Genomic DNA, 21241 nt, shown 5'->3' with positions numbered 1-21241 from the left:
CCCAAGGAAATTCAATTAACCCAACCCTCAGATTCTAATTATGTTCATTGTTTCAAATTGACACTTACTTTTATCCTTTCATTCATTAAACATTTGCTAAGTTCTGTAATTGAATGTCTTTAAAATAAAATTAAAAAACCCTATATTGCAGAAAATACTTTCTAGAAATGTTTTTACTTACCTTACTAGTGTATTAATGTTTATTCATCTCTGTGTTGTCTTGTTTCTTGCTATATCTTTACTTGTTGCCATTCATGGAAGCAAATTTTACTCTAGAACTAAGATATCCTAACTGCCTTGGGAATATTCTGTTAGAGAAAAAATAGAAAGCTGATTTCCATATGGAGGATAGAAACTACAATGCTCATCACTGATAGTAGCATGTAATAGAACAAGTGCTGTGTGACCAGATTTCTTGGCATCTGAGCTATTCTACAATGATTAACTTAATTTTCTTATAGTTAATACTGCCACGGGCAACATATTTATACTTGTTTATCACATAGATAGTATATTTTTTAGTTAATTAAATATTACAGGTCAATATATCTCATTCCTCTAAAAACAAGTACTCAGGAGAGGAGAATTTAAGAACATTAGAAGCAGTCTGAATAGAAGCAAAACCATTCATTTTAACTGGACAAGATTCTGATAAAGACAATAAATAGGAACGTATTTCATTTCTGGAATATTTCCTACCATGTGTGATGCATTGACTGCAATATCTGTTTCTTAAAATAAGTGAGTATGGCCTTAGAAAAATGCTTAAACTGCACCTCATTTTTAATAGGATTATTTGGTTCTATGGAGTCTAACTTCTTGAGTTCTTTGTATATATTAGGTATTAGACATTTATCTGATATAGGATTGATAAAGATCTTTTGCCAATCTGTTGGTTGCTTTTTTTTTTTTTTCCTATTGACAGTGTACTTTGCCTTATAGAAGCTTTGCAATTTTATAAGGTCCCATTTGTCAATTCTTCATAGGAGAGCATAAGCTTTTGCTGTTCTGTTTAGGAATTTATTTTGTTTGTACCTACATGTTCAAGACTCTTCCCCAATTTCTTTTCTATTCATTTCAGTGTATCTGGTTTTACATGAAGGTCCTTGATCCACATGGACTTGAACTTTGTACAAGACTATAAGAATGGATATATTTGTATTCTTCTACATGCTGACTTCCGGTTGAACCAGCAACATTTGTCGAAAATGCTGTCTTTATTCCACTGAATGGCTTTAGCTCCTTTTTCAAAGATCAAGTGCCAATGGGTATGTGAGTTCATTTCAGGGTTTTTAATTCAATTCCATTGATCTACCTGCCTATGCCTGCACTAATGCCATGCAGTTTCTTTCATCACTGCTCTGTAATACAGCTTGAGGTAAGGGATGGTTATTTCCCCAGAATTTCTATTATTGTTGAGAATAAGTATTGCTATTCTGAGTTTTTGTTTTTCCAAAAAAAAAAAGGTAAATCGCTTTTTCTAACTCTATGAAGAAATGAGTTAGGATTTTGATAGAGATTTTATTAGGTAATCGTTTTACTATATTAATCTTGCCAATCCATGTGCATGTGAGGTCTTTTCAACTTCTGAGATCTTCAATTGATTTCTTCAGAGATTTGAGGTTCTTGTCATACAGAACTTTCACTTGTTTGGTTACAGTCACACCAATATACTTTGTATTATTTGGGACTATTTGTTCTTTCCCTCGATTCTTTCTCACCCTGTTTATCCTTTGAGTAGAGAAAGATAACTGATTTGTTTGAGTTAACTTTATATGCAGTCACATTTGCTGAAGTTGTTTATCAGGTTTAGGAGTTAAAGCTAAATAAAGAATTCTCAACTAAGGAATGTCTACTTTCCAAGGGGCACTTAAAAAAAATACTCAACATACTTAGTCATCAGGGAAATGCAAATCAAAACAACCCTGAGATTCTGCCTCACACCAGTCAGAATGGCTAAGATCAGAAACTCAGGGGACAGAAAATGCTCTCTAGTATTTGGAGAAAGAGGAACACTCCTCCTTAGTTGGTGGGATTGCAAGGTGGTACAACCACTCTGGAAATAAATAAGGCAGTCTTTTAGAAAATTAGACAAAGTACTAGCTGAATACCCAGCTATATCACTCAGGGGCATATACGTTTATCTATAAATGAATATTTAGAAATCAGTTTGACATTGTAGCAGTTTAAATAGCATTGTTTTTGTACCTAAAAGCATATGTTCATTCTCACAGAGCAGATTTAAAACAAATCAGAGACTAGTTGGTTATGCTGTATCATACTGCTCTTATTGAACACATAAATACATTGTTCCTGGAAGTAGTCTCATATGGAAACACAGCTTGGTGCCTTTACCCCTCCAGAAAGTCTTCACAGAATCCTCTGAGAATATGAAAAATTCTGCAGCTCTAGATTCCATTGTCTACAAAGGTGACGGTAGGCTATGTGCTGACTTCAGAAATAAGATCTTATCATTTGATTTTGAAGGTATAATAGGAGAAATGATAAGATCTCATATTTTTGCAGTTCCTTTCAGAACGAGTTGAACAGCAGTATGTAAAGGCACTGAAGATTTGCTTGACCATTGCTCTGTGAGCATGTTTTCCCCAGCCATGCCTGATATCTTTCTCCCAACTCTCTTTTAAAAATATTAAGTGTATTTTAAAAAATACAAGATGGTATATCTCCATTTGGTCTTTTAGCATTTCCTGTATTTTAGTTAATCCTCCTCGCAGGCTCATCTTCCTTTTTTCGGGAATCATTCTGTTTAGAAATACTAATTTTCTAATTCTTAATAGTGCTATAGTATGCTTTCAGTTATTCATCTAATCTAGCTTGCAAAAGCAATATGACATCGAAAGAGGGTTGTGGGAGAGAAGACAGCTGGGAAAGAGAGATGAAAAGTGAAAGAGCACCCATGACTGGGGACTGGTGTGCACACATGTGAACATAGCACAAGACCTAGTAACAGTATAAATAACATAAATATGGAAAAGTATCCATGTCTAAAATAAATGAGAGACAAATATCAATTTATAAGTTAAGTTTTATGAGAAAAGACTTGATTCCTAAAAAGTCAATAAATCCGGTTTCTGTTCTGCCTCCACAAAATATTGATATTAGTATTAAAAAATTTTAATGTTTATGGGAGCATCCATAAGATTTGATAATAAAATGGTATTTCCAGGCTTGTTTTAAAGAAAACTAGAGCCATATTAGTTTTAATATGGTGGGTAATTTTTAGCCACCTGACACTCAGGGATCAAGTTCAAACCTTGCAAGCACTTCACTTCCAAACTATAATTGAATAAAGAAGCCAAACAATGTAATGAACAGTATTCAAAAGACATGGCCAAGAAAATGAGATGTCTGAATAAAACATCACTTCTGTTAGAAACTGCTAGATATTGTTTCACATGGGCTTTTCATCTTTATTTCAAAACAGCAAGAATCACTTAAATTACAGTTTGCCTGATAGTGCTGTCATACCTGAGTTTTCCAAAATCAATACTTGGGCTGTGTGATAGAAATGAGATATTTTTTATAATGTTTTATGCATGTTGTAGTCTCATCATGAAGTTTTAACAAATTACATTTATTCTTTTACTAAGACCTGTTTTCTATACTTATACATATTAGTTTTTAATAATACATGTTTTAAAGACTTCCAGTTATTATAAACTGATTTCTCTCTTTTATAAAACACAATGTAGTCACACTAATTATAAACTAGGGAAGTTATTAAAAGACATAGATTTATATTAAAATACAAATAGCAAGACATAAAAATGTTTTTGTGTCTTTAAGGTAGAACAGCACACAAAAATACAAAATATGTTTCAATTGTCACATAAAATTTATGTAACTTGCTACTGACTTTTAAAAAATGTCTCAAATAAAATCACAGCATAAATGAATTCCTTTTAACATCGAAGACCTCTCAATACTTCAGAATCTTGTAGCTGACATTCAAAACATCAAAAGGGAGTCTAATATTTAACAATTTAATATATATTCAGATTGACATGAAAATAGGAGCGAAATGTGTGAAAGGGCACAGTTAACAGTCCAATAAATGTTGGTGGATTATTTGGAAAACTTCAGTTGTCATTATAAAAGACTAATGGGGTCACCTAGGTGGGTCCAGGTTATGTTCTTGTTCTTTAAATGACTTTCCAATGGAGCTCAAGGGACTTACAGAGGATAGTTATTTCAACAGTTGAGTTCTTTGAACTGCAGAGCTGCTTTTCAAATAACTTTCAAATCATGGTGGCAGTTTTGTTCATTTAATATAAATATTTATATGCATATTTATCTCACTATATCTCCTTTTGATTTACACTATAATCAATTAATACATAGCATTTTGTCATTTTTATTGATATTGCATTTTGTGAGCTCCATTGAAACATATTAGAAGAAATATTTATAGGTAGCTTTAAAGTCAAGCAATGTTTTATGACTTTTAAAATATCAATCTACATATTCTGTGTTATTAAATACACAAAAGCTTTAATCTATTTATAATTCTTTATAATGGTACTGTTTTATAAAATTATAAAACTTGGAAAATTAAATTAGGTAAATCTTATGAAGTAATTTATTATAATAGACAATTATAGACTTTCTTTTAACAATATTAAAATATATTGATAGACATTAAGGAAGCTTTTATCACTGAATATGGCCTAGGTCATAACTCAGACCTAAATATAAAATGTTGAAGAAAAACTTACATTGAATGTTCAAGACCATATCTGTAGTCATAAATTGAGAATTCCACTACCATTAGCTTTTTGGTTATTCCTATTTTTATCTACAGATTCAGTACAGTCCATTAGATATCTCATTAAACCAAATAATAAATTTTGCCAACATGCTATAGACAAAATGAAGTTGCAGAAAGAATATTATCTAATTTGAATATTTTTTAAAAACATTTCATTGGGCATTGTCTGTATTTACATTAAAATGATAACACTTTCCATCCCTCTCCCATGTGCCATTTCCCTTCCCCTTGTTTACAGGAAGGTGCTCCTAATCCTAACCACCAACCCTGACCTCACTCACTTGGTATTCCCCTACACTGGGAAAAAAAAAGCCTTCACTGGACCTCTCCTCCCATCGTTGCCAAACAATGCAATCCTCTGCTACATATGCAGCTGGAGTCATGGGTCTCTCCGTGTGTACTCAATGAATGGTGTTTTAGTCCCTCTGGCCTCTAGATGGTTTGGTTGGTTGATACTGTTGTTCTTCCCATTGGGTTGCAAACCCTTACGTCTCCTTCCGTCCTTTCTCTAGCTCCTCCATCAGGGCACCCGTGCTCAGTCCAATGGTTAGCTGCAAGCATCCTAATCTATATCAGATGGCAAAGACTCTGAGGAGGTGTCCCTATCAGCTTTCTGCCAGTAAGATCTACTTGACATCAGTAATACCGTGTAGTCACTCACTATTTGGTGACTACACATGGGATGGATCCACAGATGAGGCAGTCTCTGGATGATCTTTTCTTCAGTCCCTGCTCCACTCTTTGTCCTTGTATTTCCTCGGAAGAATGCTTTGTTCTCCCTTTTAAGAAGAACTGAAGCATCCACATTTTGGTCTTTCTTCTTTTGGAGCTTCATAAGATCTGTGAATTGTTTCTTGGGTACTCTGAGCTTTGGGGCTAATATCTGCTTATCAGTGAGTGCATACCACGTGTTTTCTTTTGTATCTAAGACACCTCACTAAGGATGATAGATTCAAGTTTCAATCATTGTTTTTAACAGACGAGTAGTGCTCCATTAAAAAATAATTTCAATATTTCTGTATCCATTCCTCTGTTAAATGACATCTGGGCTTTTTCCAACTTCCAGCTATTATTTAAAAGGCTGCTATGAACAAAGTAGAGCATGTGACCTTGTTATATGTTGTGGGGTCTTTTGGGTATATACCTATGAGTGGTATATCTGAGTCTTTAAGTATTATTACTACATCCAATTTTCTGAGGAACGGCCAGACTGATTTCCAGAGTGGTTGTACCAGCTTGCAATCCCATCAATAATGGAGGGGTGTTCCCTTTTCTCAAATTCCTAGCCAGCACCTGCTGTCACCTTATTTTTTGAAAAAAGCCATTCTGACTGTTAAGAGATGAAATCTCAGGGTTGTTTTGATTTGCATTTCCTGATGACCAGGAATGTTGAGCAGTTTTTAGGTGCTTTTCAGCCATTTTGGTGTTTTTCAATTGAGAATTCTTGTTTAACTTTGTACCACATTTTAAATAGGATTGTTTTATTCTCTGTAGTCTAACATCTTGAGTTCTTTTTATATATTGGATATTAACTTTCTATCAGATGTAGTATTGGTAAAGATCTTTTCCCAATCTGTTGGTTGTCATTTGGCCCTATTAATAGTGTCCTTTGCCTTACATAAGCTTGGTAATATTATGAGGCCCCATTTGTAAATTCTTGATCTTAGAATAGAAGCCATTGATGTTCTGTTCAGAAAAAATTCCCTTGTGCTTATGTGTTCTAAGATCTTCACTTTCTTCTATTAGCTTCAGTGTATCTGACTTTATGTGGATTTCCTTCTTCCACTTGGACTTGAGATTTATACAAGGAGATAGGAATAGATTGATTCACATTCTTCTACATGCTGATTGCCAGTTGAACCAGAACCATTGGTTGAAGATGCTGTGTTTTTTCATTGAATGTTTTTAACTCCTTTGTCAAAGATCAAGTGATCATAGGTGTGTGGGTTTATTTCTTGGTGTTCAATTCTAATCCATTCATCTACTTGCCTGTCTCTGTTCCAATAACATGCAGTTTTTATTATGATTTATCTGTAATACAATTTGAAGTCAGGGATGGTCATTCCCATGGAAATTCTTTTATTGTTGAGGATAGTTTTCTCTCACCTAAGTTTTTTGTTATACCAAATAAATTTGCAAATTACTCTTTCTAACTTTAGGAAAACTTAAGTTGGAATTTTGATGGAGATTGCATTAAATCTGTAGATTGCTTTTGGCAAGATGGCCATTTTTACTCTATTAATCCTTACTATGCACTAGCATGGGAGATCTTTCCATCTTACAATATCTTTGATTATTTTTCAGATACTTGAACTTCATGTCATACTGATTTTTCACTTTCTTGGTTAGGGAAACAAATAGGCATTTTATATTATTTGTGACTATTTTGAAATGTATAGTTTCTCTAAATTCATTCTCATCCTCTTTATCCTTTGAGTAGAGGAAGGCTGCTGTTTGTTTATGTTAATTTTATATATAACCACTTTGCTGAAATTGGAATTTTTGAGGTCACTTAAGTATAGTATCATATAATCTGCAAATAGAGGTATTTTCACTTCTTCCTTTCCTATTTTTATGCACTTAACATTCATTTGTGGTCTAATTTCTCTGGGTGGGACTTCAATTACTATATTGAATAGGTAGGGGGAGAGTGTACAGCCCTGTCTAGTCCCTGATTTTAGTGGGATTGTTTCAAGTTTCTCACCATTTAGTTTGATGGTGGCTACTAATTTGCTCTATAATGCTTTATACTATGTATTAGATATGGGTTTTGGAAAAAAAATACATCCTAGGAAAAGCAAGAAAGTAATATTCTTTCAACAAACCCAAAAGAAGATAACCACACAAATGTAATTCTACCTCTAACAACAAAAATTAAAGGATCAAAAATCACTATTCCTTAATATCTATTAATATCAATGGACTCAATTCCTCAACAAAAATATATAGACTAACATACTGGATATGTAAACATGACCCAGCATTTTTCTGCATACAGAAAACTCATCTCAGTGACAAAGGCAGAGACTACCTCAGAGTAAAAGGCTGGGAAAAAAATTTCAAGCAAATGTTCCCAGGAAACAAGTTGCTCTAGTCATTCTAATATTTAAAAAAATAATTTTCAACCAAAATTTATCAAAAAAGATAACGAAGGATACTTTATATGCATCGAAGGAAAAAAATTGATCAAGATGAACTCTCATTCCTGTACATCTAAGCTCCAAGTGCAAGAGCACCTACATTTGTAAAAGAAACGTTGCTAAAGCTCAAAACATACATTGTACCACACACAGTAATAATGAGAGACTTCAATACTCCACTCTCATCCATGGACAGATCATAGAAACTGAACAGAGACACAGTGAAACTAACAAGTTATGAGCCAAATGGATTTAACAGACATCTATAGAACATTTCAGCCTAAAACAAACAAACAAAAAAATACCTTCTTCTCAGCACCTCACACTACCTTCTCCAAAAATGACCATGTAATTGGTCACAAAAGATGCCTCAACAGATACAAGTACATGTACATCACGTATAAACACAAGAACAGCCACACGAGTCACTAAACACCAGTATACACAATTATTCAGAAAACATTAAAAAAATAGAATGTGGAATAATTAAAATTCTGAAAGTCAGTTACTCTGAAGTTTGATTGAAGATACCACAGAGAATTAATTATTATCATTTCAGATTCAGCCATTAGTATCTTTCAAAATGAAATCATCTTTTATTTCTATTAAGTTTCATAACACTTTTGATCTGAGATCACTTGGACAAGGATCAAAGAATTTGTTCTTTTATTTCACAAGCTCATAGAAATTCTTCTTGACAATTGTGGGGTTTTCTACTGTTTCACCAAGAAAAATTATGTTTTCACAGCCTTGAGAATCCAAATTTCAAGACAGAAACAAACTCTGTTATTCGTTACTGTAAACACTATAAAGAATCCTTTATACATTCTCAAGAATGGACCAGGCAGTCTATGTATATTTTGCAACTGTTAGTTTTGTGTTTTGTGGAACTTATGAAAGTGTGAGCACATGTGTCTCTTACTCTTTTTCCTACTCTGGGGACTCATTTTCTCTGATCATGTTTCATGTTCAACCTTCATATGAGGGATTTTGCCTTGTCTTGTATCGTCTTTTGCCTGGTGTGGTTCTATGCGGCTGTTTCTACACCCACCCACCCACCCGCTTCTGCCCTCCAGTCCCCATATTCCCCTACAATAGGGCATTGAGCCTTGGCTGGACCAAGGGCTTCTCTTCACATTGATGCCCAGCAAGGCCATCCTCTGCTACATATGCAGCAGGAACTATCGGTTCCTGGATAGTGTATTCTTAGGACAGTGGTTTAGTCCCTGCGGGCTCTGGTTGGTTGGTATTATTGTTCTTATGAGGTTGTAAACCCTTAAGCTCCTTCAATCCTTTCTCTAACTTCTTTATTAGGAACACTGTTCTCAGTTCAGTGGTTGGGTGTGAGCATCTGCCTCTATATTTTTCATGATCTGGACAAACCTCTCAGGAGACAGCTATATCAGGCTCCTGTCAGCATGTACTTCTTGGTATCAGCAATATTGTCTGGGTTTGGTGGAGGTATATGGGCTGGATCTCCATGTAGGGCAGTCTCTGTATGATCTTCCTTCCAGTTTCTACTTCAAACGTTGTGTTTACATTTACATTATCCTATGAATATTTTTGTTCCCCCATCTAAGAAAACTGAAATATCTGCACTTTGGTCTTCCTTCTTCTTGAGCTTCATGTGCTCTGTGTATTTTATCTTGGGTAATCTGAGCTTTTGGGCTCATATGCACTTATCAGTGAGTGCATACCATGTGTGGCTTTGTAATTGGGTGACCAGTAAGACACTTATTCATCAATATAGCAATATGTCATTAGGCATTATTTTACAGCTGTTTTTTTTTTTTAGGAGAATGTTAATATTTAGATCTCTACCACCCTCTGGGCCAGTTTGGAGTCCATTTTATAAAGCAACTTATAAATGCAATTAAATAAATTACGGTTTACTCCTATAGCATGTGTGCTAATATTGTACCAATTATCTTATGGGCAGGTCACTATTATAAGCTGTAGAGTTTGTAGCTGGGTTAGATTTATGTTTACCTTTCTCCTTTAGCAGTGTCCATAATTCCTTTCAGTATCATGAATATATTATTTTTCTTGGTTTTCTCATTTGAGATAGGAGAATTTCATAGAATAAGGAAGCTTTTATTTTCTTTAATTTTTATTTCTTTATTTCTTTATTTATTTATTTATTTATTTTGCTGGTTTACTTTACTCTCACTGACAAGTTCATCTGCCCTGTTGAGGCCTTTCTTCACTGGCATTCAATGCTACTACCTTTTCAAGATCCACAGATACTGAACACCAGCCTTAGTTGAGCAACACATGTAGCTTTGTGATCTAAACAATTATAGGACTCTTGACCTTTCCATAGGGAGATAGCCATTGTTTGACTACATGGATCATTGACTATCAGCAGCTGTAATAAATTACCTTTTAAAAAAATGGACTTATTTTATCATTTCTGTTTTTCTGTAGAACTTTGAAAAATACAACAGCTATAATCCTAGTATCTCATATTAAAATGTAAATGTTTAAAGTCGGAATAGGCTACATGGTGAGAACCTAACTCCTTTAACCAACTAACTAATAAAAGACAGGTTAAACTTGTCAAAATCAGAGCCTAGAATCAAATAACAGTGAGTTAGAAGAATCAGAAGAAGAAAAACTAATTTAAAATTAAAATTTATAAACATCTCCACATTTTAAACATTTCAAATAGTCCTTGCGATTATAGAAGGGAAAACAAGGAAAAAATGTTAAAAGCTATTGTGAAGTTCTGTCAATAACTGCCCGTTTGTTATCTAATAACCTCAGCAATTCTCTGAAGATGACTTCAATAGGAACTGTACAAAGAGAGCTGCATAGATAGAACATAAACAGGTCAAACATATGTTCAATGTAATTACTGAGCTAGGTAATGTGAGTTAAATTCCACAAGGTGATGTGACCATGCTTCTACTAGTATAGCTAATTATCTACATTTTAAACATCTGAAGATAGCAAGTGTTGACAAGAATATTGCACTGACTGGAATTATCATACATCTGTGGTAGAAATGCGAAAGGAGCGATCTACTCTATAAATGATTTTTCTGTCACATGTATTTTAGAAGATATTTCCCACATAACCATATAACTCAAGTGTGCATTCTGAGGAGATAGGAAACTGTCAACCTCAACAAGTTTGCATTCTATTAAAGAGTTTTCATATTTGTTAAACATTTGAAAGCAGTTAGCAAGCATCACCAGAGTTTTTAAATTTAGCCACTCTGACTGACATGAAGTAGAATCTCACAGTCGTTCGCATTTGCATTTGTCCTGATGACTAAGGATGTTGAACATTTCTTTAGGTGTTTCTTGGCCATATGAGATTCTTCACCTGAGAATTCTTTGTTTAGCTCTGTACTCCATTATTAATAGGATTATTTGGTTCTCTGGAATCTAACTTCTTGAGTTTATATGTTCTTTGTATACATTAGATATTAGCCCTGTATTGGATGTAGGATTGGTAAAGGTAATTTTCCAATCAAAAGGCTGCTGTTTTATCCTATGGATAGTGTCCTTAGCCGTACAAAAGTTTTTCATTTTATGAGATCACATTTATCAATATTTGATCTTGGAACCTGAGCCCTTGGCATTGTATTTAGGAATATTTCCCCTGTGCCAATGTGTTTGAGTCTCTTTCCCACTTTCTCTTCTATTAGATTCAGTGTACTTAGTTTTATGTGGAGGCTCTTGATCCTCTTGAACCTAATCTTTGTACCAGGAGACAGGAATGGATCTATTTTCATTCTTTTACATGTTGACTGCCAACTGCACCAGCATCATATGTTGAAGATGCTGGCTCCCTCCCCCCTACCAGATGGGTTTGGCTTCTTTGTCAAAGATCTTGTGACCATACATGTGGAGTTTATTATTTAGTCTTCAATTCTATTCCATTGATATATATGTCTGTCTCGGTACCAATACTGCTTTTATCACTATGGCTCTGTAGTAGAGCATGATGTCAGGGATGATGATTGCCCCAGAATTTCTTTTATTGTTAAGAATAGTTTTTGCTATTCTGGGTTTTTTTTTATTATTCCAGATGAATTTGTGAATTTCTCTTTTTATCTCTGTGTAGTTCTATCTTAGGACACTGCTCTACCACTCCTGAGTATGTTCCCAAAAGATCCTCCAATGAATACTGAGGACACAAGTTCTACTGTGTTCATAGCAGCCTTGTTTATAATAGCCAGAAGCTGGAAATAGCCCAGATGTCTCTCAACAGAGGAATGGATACAAATATTTGATACATTAACACAATGGAGTACTACTCAGTTATTATAAACAATGACTTCATGAAATTCCTAGGCAAATGGATGGAACTAAAAAATATCATCCTGAGTTAGGTAACCCAGTCACAAAAAAGCACACACTGTATGTACTCACTGATAAGTGGATATTAGCCCCAAATCTTGGAATACCCATGATACAACTCACAGATCATATGAAGCTCAAGAAGGAGGAAGACCAAAGTTTGAATGTTTCTATCCTACTTAGAAGAAAAAACAAAATAATTATGGGAGGGAGAGTGAGAGAGGAACTTGGGAGGGAGAGTTGAGAGGTAGAGAAAAATGCAGGCAGGATCGGGTGTAGGCAGAGCCTGGGGAGAAGTACAGAGGGTGAGGAAATTGAACAGAGTTATATGGCAAAGCCGGATAGAGAAATGCTGGTAGGCCCTAGAATATCTCAGATGTCAGGGAAGCAAGAGGTTCCCAAGGCACAATGGGGATGGCATTAGCCATAATACACAACAAAGTGGAGAGAGATCCTGTGGAGAACATATCCAGTGGATAGGCATAGCTTCTGATTGATGAATGGGGCCATCCACCCATCTAAAAAATTTAACTGAGAATTGTTTCTGTCTAATGGAAACACAGAGGAATAGAGTGGAGCAGAGACTAACAGAAAGGCCTTTCAGAAACTGGCCCACCTAGAGAGCAGACACCAAACTCCAAACTATTGCTATATACCAGGAAGCACTTGCTGACAAGAGCCTGTTATAGCTGTTTCCTGATAGGCTTTGTCAGAGCCTGACCAATACTGATGTAGATGCTTGATGTAGATCAGACTGAATATGGGGACCCCAATAGAAGTGTTCTGGGGGACAGACTAAAGAAGGTGAAGGAGATTACAACCACATAGGAAGAACAAAAATATTCGCTAACTGGATCCCCTAGAGATTCTATTGGGTAAACCACTAATCAAAGAGTACACATTGGGGGACCCATGGCTCCAGTGGCATAGGTACCAGAGAATTGTCTTATCTGGCATGAGTTGGGGGGGGGGAAGCCCTTGATACTGTGCAGGCTCGATGCTCCAGTGTAGGGGGATACTAGGGTCGAGTGGTGGAAATGTCTGGGTGGATGGTTGGGGGAGTCCCCTCAGATAGGCAGTGGGAAGAAAATGTGATAAGGGTTTGCAGAAGGAAAGTCAGAAAGATGGACAAGATCTCAAATATAAATAAATAAAATAACCAGTATTAAAAAAGAAAACTTGAAATCATGTAAATATCTCCCGATTTTGAAACTAAAGGCAAATCAATACAATATAACACTACTCAGAACTATATGCCACTATTGTTCCCATGTCTGAACATAAATAATGCTAGCTGAAATCACCGACAAACATAACAGTACATATTGTATGATTAAATTAGTATTGAATTCTGTAGAACACATGACAGGAGCAAACCACTGCTTGGCAAAGGTGGGATACATGATTATGTAGTTGATGACAGTGGTCCATAGGAAGATGTGAGTTCAATTAAAAACTCTGTGTCCCCTGAAAAGCTCTGCCAGAGCCTAACCAGTACAGATATGGATGCATGCAGCCAAACATTGGACTGAGCTCATGGACTCCAATGGGGAACTTAGGGCAAGGATGAAGATGCTGAAGGGGTTTGCAACCTCATAGGAAACACAGTATCGACCAACCAGATTGCTCCTCCTGAAGCTTCCAGGGACTAAACCGCCAACCAAAGAGACCCATGTCTCCAGCTAGATATGTACCAGATATTGCCTTATCAATAATCACTGGAAGGGGAGCCCTCTTGCTCCTGTGGAGGCTCCATGACCCAGGGTAGGGAGCAGAGGCAGAGTGAGTGGGCGTAGGGAACACCCTCATAGAGGCAGGAAGGGATAGGGGAGTTGTGGAGTGGAAACTGAGAAGGGGAGATAATGTTTGAAATGTCAATAAATAAAATAAATAAAAATGAAAAAAAAAAAACTCTGCTTCATACATGTGGATGTTGTTCCCATGCAGTGAACATTTAAAACATCATTAATTTACATCTTAAAATTCATCCCCTGGAGGATTTCTGAGATAATCCAATGAGTAAAAGCAATTTTTTACACAACCAGAAGGATCTGAGTTAAACCCCATCACTCATCCACAACACACAGCTGATACACATAGGAGTGGGAGGCAGGGTCCAGCAGATAAACAACAGTGAGCTATGGTCATTGGCCTGTATGAACTTGTCTGTTTCAGATTCAGTGAAAGATTGTTCCTAAGGCAGTAAAACATAGACCAATAGAGGAAAATGCCTAAAGTATTTCTCGTATACCCATATGAAAATCAACAAGAGTGCATATCTGCATATACATATGTATAGAACACAGATATATACTCAAGACAAGACACCAACATGAACAAACAGGTTTCACCATACATTTGCACACAAATAAACTTTTAATTTTAGTTCAAATAGTTTTGCCTTCAGAATCTTAATATTTAAAATCATAAAATATTAAGTGAACCATTTAATTTATATCAAGCCATAGAGTTCTTTCTACTAAACAGCTCTTTTATGATGGTTTGTGGGGCTTGGTTTGTACTAATTGACAGATTTGTCTTGTAAGAAATAAGGAGACAAAATAAATTTAGGAATAAGATTGCCTACAATACTAACAAAATTTGCACAGGGCATCAAAACAACAGATAATATTGTCATTTCAATGGCTGCATCACAGGATAGAAACTATATCTTGGAGCTGTTGGTAATCTCATCTGTCATTCTCTTTAGGGGAGAAACATAAACTTTATCTCTGAAAGATTGGTGAATATTTCCATTGAAAGAAAATATGAGTCTGCCATTATGACTAATATTGTTAAAGAGAAGACCATCTTTGCAAGCTATCCTAGAGAATAAAAATATATAGAAATTTGATTGTTAATGCCTGGGCATTGAGAAATATGACACAGAGAAACTGTGTCAAAATAGCAAAATTTCTTCCTACATATTTCTAATCTTGTTATTGGTTTATCTATCTTTCTGTAATTATATTATAGATATTAAATTTCAAATTTGTATTCCTGGTGATGCCCTTTGTTTGGATACTACTCATGATGTTAATGATTAGGTTTATTAGAATTGGAGATGACTAATATGCACTGTATTCTTCTGTCTTAAGCAGTTCTCCCACTAAATGTGATGGTGGTAGTAACCAGCAACAACTGTGTCTGCAGAGCTGTGACAAAACAGGTCTACTTAATAATTTAACAAACCTAGGAACCACTTCCTCTTGTGAGCCACTATTCCAAAATTCTTGTGATTGAACAGAATTTTTTTTCAGTAATGTTTGCTGTTTATCTGTTTGTTAAATTACTCATAAAGAAAAAAATAACTTTGTCTCTGAAGGAAAATATAAGAAATAAAAATATTGAAAGGCAGAGATGCTTCTCTTAAGCGTTTTTACTAGTTGTTCTTTCCCAGCCTGAGGTCTGTATTTGCTACCACACTCCTACATACATTAGCTATGGAGCTTGAAACAGAAAAGGGGACACATACTAACATTGTTTCAATTGAAATTTGATAAACATGCTCTTTGTTTCTGAATGTTCAATAAGAAAAACAGCATGACAGTGCTAAATTAACAGACCAGTAACTTAACTAACTGAAAAACAATAGGAGGTAAGGATTTAGCTGTGAGTTTGTTTATGTTTCTTAACTTTATTAAACTTTCTTTTCTATGTGCTTTAAAAACAGTTGAATAGTTAAAAGTAATCAATCATTTAAATTTTGAAAATTTCTGGAATTCTGTGATTTTTTTCATCTCAAATTGTTAACTATGTCTGTCTTTAAATTTTCATATCTTCTGTTTCTGCCACAGTTCTTTAAAAATGTATATTTGTATCTCTTACATAGGTAAAGACAATGAAATATGTAATGAGCTAACATCTTACATGTATCAATTGTAATTTCCTGATAATTGAAAATTACACAGTGGGCACAAATTAATTATTTGAATTATTTTATTTAAATAATTTCTATAATGAGATCAATTAATGTTTCCCTTTTCTAATGTATTTATATTTTGATTTTAGTAATATTAATAAAGTTGGTTGCTTGTAATAATGTTAAAAGAATTGATTAAATAATTTATGCTAATATGACAGAAGTTAAAACCTCATTATAAAAATGTCATAGGCAAAATATGACAAAATAGAAAGAGCTTTAACGAAAAGAAAGGCTGACTAATACAACTTTAGAGTTGATTTAAGCCACACAGAACTTGACATGACAGTACCCCTCTCAAGAAATCAATATTATGAGTAATAATACATTGAAACAATGACATAGATCAGAGGATTTATTGAGCAGGGAACCTACCAACACTCCAGCTTCTTAACATTCTGCCATGTGTCTGAAAAGCTTGGAATATGGCAAGTATCAGGATAACCTAAAAATGGACAAGACAGAGAAGAAAACGATTTGGTTAATATCCCAAGGATTCAAAGTACTCACCATAATAAACTCTAGAGAAACAAATAACCCTACTAAACATGGGGTGGAGAGATAAGGGATTTTCAACTGAAGAATCTCTAATGGCCAAGAATCATCTAAAGAAATGTTAAACAACCTTAGTCATCAAGGAAATGTAAATCAAAGCAAACCTGAGATTCTACCTCACACCAGTCAGAATGGCTAAGATAAAAAACTCAGGTGACAGCTGATGCTGGAATGATATGGAGAAAGAGGAACACAGTATGAAATGCCATAATACAATACAACTCATCTTTACTCCAGATGATTTTACAAATATAACAAAAATGAAGGTCTGTGTAATGTTTTAAATATATAACAAAGAAAAATGTATGTATGCGTATGGTTATGTATTCATATGTATAAGGAAATTCAAATATCAATTAATGACATTGAAAAATCTGTGCACATATTCATGTAACTGAAGATCTTGAGCAGTACATAAGTTTGGATGGAAATGATGAGTAATGTCAAGTATTTTTAAAAATTAAATTTATTGAAACTTATTAAGGTTCATATATAAATCTCAAATTATCAATGTATATCTCAATGTGTGTGTGTGTATATATATATATATACATACACACACACACACACACACACACACACACACACATATATATATATATATATATATATATATATATATACATATATATATATATATATATATATATACATGTACATATGCATGTATGAATTCTCACAGTGGAGACACATTTTTTTCTTATTTATTTGCTTAACATCCTGACTGCAGTTTTTTTTCTTTCTCCTCATCTCCTAGTCCTTCCCCTGTCCTCCCCAAACCCCCGACACACACCTTACTCCTCCACTTTTTTTCAGAAAAGGACAAGCCTCCCTGAATATCAAACAGCCATGGCACATTAAGTTTCAGTAAGATTAGACAACTTTACTGGTAAAGCTGGAGAAGGCAACCCAGTATAGGAAAGAAGGCAGGCACTATAGACTAAAATAGTTCCTGTGCTCCCTGTTAGGTATCAACAAGAAGACCAAACTACACAACTGGAACATATGTGCAATGGGTCTAAGTCAGACCTATACAGCCTCCCTGGTTGGTTGTTTAATCTCTACAAGGTATTATGGGATCAGGTTATTTGATTTTGTCATTTTTTTGGTGGTGTTCTTGATTCCTCTGGCTTCTACAATTCTTCATCTTGTTTTTCCCAGTGATTCCTCAAGCTCCACCTAATGTTTGGCTGTGGGTATCTACATCTGTTCCCATCAGATGCTATATGAAACCTCTGTAATTACCACTGGCCTAGGTACTGAACCATGTGTATAGCAGAATATAGTTAGGTCATTTAGAATCACTTCATTGACTATTTGTTAGTCATGTTTGCTTCTATCTTAGGTCTCTGGGCAATTCAGCCTCTAGATCATAGCCCTCCAGGCATTTTCAGAGGTTGGTTCCTCTCACAACATGTGTCTTAATTTAAACCAGACATTAGTAAGTCACTGCCACAATATCTGTACCATTTTTACCCCAGCACATCTTTTAGAGAGAGCAAGTTGTAAGTCAAAGGTTTTGTAGCTGAACTGGGGTCCCGATCACCTTCAGGAAGTCTGGCTCTGTTACAGATGATGGCCAGCTTACATTATATATTCCCCATTACTGAAAGTCTCAGCTCGTCAGCACACCGTCATAGATTATTGGGAGTTTCCATTGTACTAGCTTTCTAACTTGAACTAGAGATGCACCCAATTCCACTGTCTCTCCAAAAACTATCTCCCTCTGTCCTCCCCCAATCTGATCCTTCTTGTTTCTATTCTTATTACTATCACTATCCCTCATCAAGACATTCTCCCAACCCTTCACCCCTTCTGCCCACCCACATGTCTATTTTATCCCTCCCACCCACATGTATATTATATATTCTCTTCCCAGTGCAGATGCTTTTAGCACCACTCAAATCAAATCATAGACTATTAGTGTGATAGAAACTGCAAGGATGACCTGGAGGCCAGCCTACCTGGTACACTATGCATCTAAGTAAGAATCATGGGATATTATGCTCTTAAGTAATCACAGAAGTCAGAACACTGAATTCTGAACTAGTATGAGTAGACAGTAGAGGGACTGCAGACAAGTATGCACACTCCCTGTCTTCTTTAATGTGTTTATTCCACATACAGAGTCTGGTGGGAAGACTACTCACTGTCCAATATGAGAAAATGTACTAACCAATCACAGTAATAGGCTTCCATTATGTGAGTAGTTGTTTCCAGGCAAGAATTCCAAGGCTGTTCCCTGAAACTGTCTTGAGCAGTTTTTTTCTGTGCCCTTTACTGGCCCACAGGAATTGCCAAGGTCAACAAGCCAAAGTGAACAGAGGTCATCAAATGGGCTTTAGTGAAGAAAGAAAAGCCAAGTGAAAAACACAGCTCACTGACAATATAATGGAATCCGAGCTCAATATAACATTGGAAGTTAGTGAGTCATTGTTGTAAGAGAAAAGGTAAAAGCTCAAATTTGACTGTTAGTAAGATAAGTATGAAGTGAAATCTATGCTCTATAAAAATGGAGCACAATTATAGGTCCTGAGAAATATTTTATAGTGTGTGAGAGACACTATGAAGGCATCTTAAATTCTCCCACTCTAAGAGAACCTTGTAGATACTTATTCCTGAGAAGTTTCTTATGAATATATTCAAACTTTTGTCGAAAGGAGCACACATTTGAAGTTAGGCAGAAGACCTCTTCTAAAATATCATGATTTTGAGAAAAACTTTAGAATTTGGGACATAAATAAGTTTTAGGGAAATAAATAAAAAGGAGATATTAATAATTAAAATTTAGAAAAAAATTTCGGGTGCTAGAGAGATGGGTCTGGGGTTAAGAGAACTGGCTGCTTTGGTCCTGAGTTCAATTCCAAGTCACTCTATAATGGCTTACAACTCTCTATAATCAGTTCTGATACTCACTTTGTGAATGTATGTATACATGAAGATAAGGGAATAATATACACAAAATTAATAGATAAATCTTTTTTAAAATTATGTAAATTGTAGGAATATTGTGGGGACATAGCAGGAGTTGGGGTGAGAAAAACATATAAACACAATATTTTGCGTGTAAACAATAAATAATAAATAATATTACTTGAAGGGGCTAGAGAGCTTCCTCAGTTGTTAAGAGCAATATATGCTCATATTTGACGCAAGTTCAATCCCAGGACCCAAATGTCAGCTCCCAACTGTTTATAACACCAGTTTCAGGTTAACTGATGCTCTCTTCTGGTTCCCACTGGCACCAGACAAGTATGTCGGTGCATGTGTATACACGGACAAAGATTCATAAACATGAAGCAAAAGATAAATCAATAATTTCTAAGCTACTTAACAGAACATATAACATATGGTTAGAGTAAACAACTCTAGGAATACAGCAAATAGAACGTAATAGGGTCTTTTGCAATTGCTAACCTTTAATATGCATAAAATACTGAGGCATTTAATATAAAGATGAAGTTCAAAGGGAATTTAATTTAACATGTAAAATATGTTTTATTTTTCTCTTTATATTTTATTTTTAAAATGAACTATGGTAAAGAGAAAAGTACTGTGGTTCATGTTCATAAGAAACATTCTAGACCACAAAGAATACAGGAAATTTATGTGACTAAAGTATTTCTCTCCACCATCAGGAAAGGAGGGTCAACCATGCCCCATGATTGATATTACTATGAAGATCAATGTTTGAAATTCAGAGACAGCAATAATTTTGAATATTTTTACAGAAGAAAAAATTCATTGTCTATTCTAAGCAGGCTCATTTATTTGCCACCTTATCATTTGTTCTAATTTCATCAACATTCTTTAAATTTCTGTATTCAGGAGAAGATCGTGAAGCCTGAGATGCTTCAAGTGCTCCATTTCATACTTAAGCTTCTAATGGTATGCAAATGCAATACCCTCATTCATATTTAGGGCTTCATCAATAGTAAAAGTGGAATATTTCAGGATTGAAAGGACATTGGCTTAATAGGAAGAAGGGTCCACATAACTGAGAAAATCACATTTTAAATGACATTATTAGTGTTTCCTGTCCATAGTGAATTTTATCCCATTAAAACTGAAAGTAATAAAAATCACTTGTCATTTCAATAAATTTACGGTAAAGCCTGCATGTCCCTGTCTCATGTAGCCTTACTTTGCAGAGATTCTTAAAAAAGATGTTAATTGCCATACAAAAATTCATTTCTTTCTCCCAGAGAAAAGTATAAGAACTAGAAATGATAAGTGGGATACTTATGGCCAATTACAATCTATTCCTTCAGAATAAAATAATAGATTTTTTTTGGAATATTAAGCTCCCTAATCATTGCAAGATGACTCAAAAAGAGACACCACTGGACTGCCATTGCTTGAAAGAAAGTTTTCACAGATTGTGTATCCAGTATGAGAAATGTAGAGTTTCAGGGAAGTTTACATTTTGACATTCTATTTTGAGGAAAAGTAAAACAAATGTTCAAGGCCAAGGTTGTTTGCTTAACAACGTTTGAGAGTTGTTAAAAATGTGTGAGCAAGCAGA

Source organism: Micromys minutus, assembly GCF_963924665.1.
Source record: "Micromys minutus genome assembly, chromosome: 23".
Taxonomy (NCBI): Eukaryota; Metazoa; Chordata; class Mammalia; order Rodentia; family Muridae; genus Micromys; species Micromys minutus.
This window is presented reverse-complemented; position numbering follows the sequence as displayed.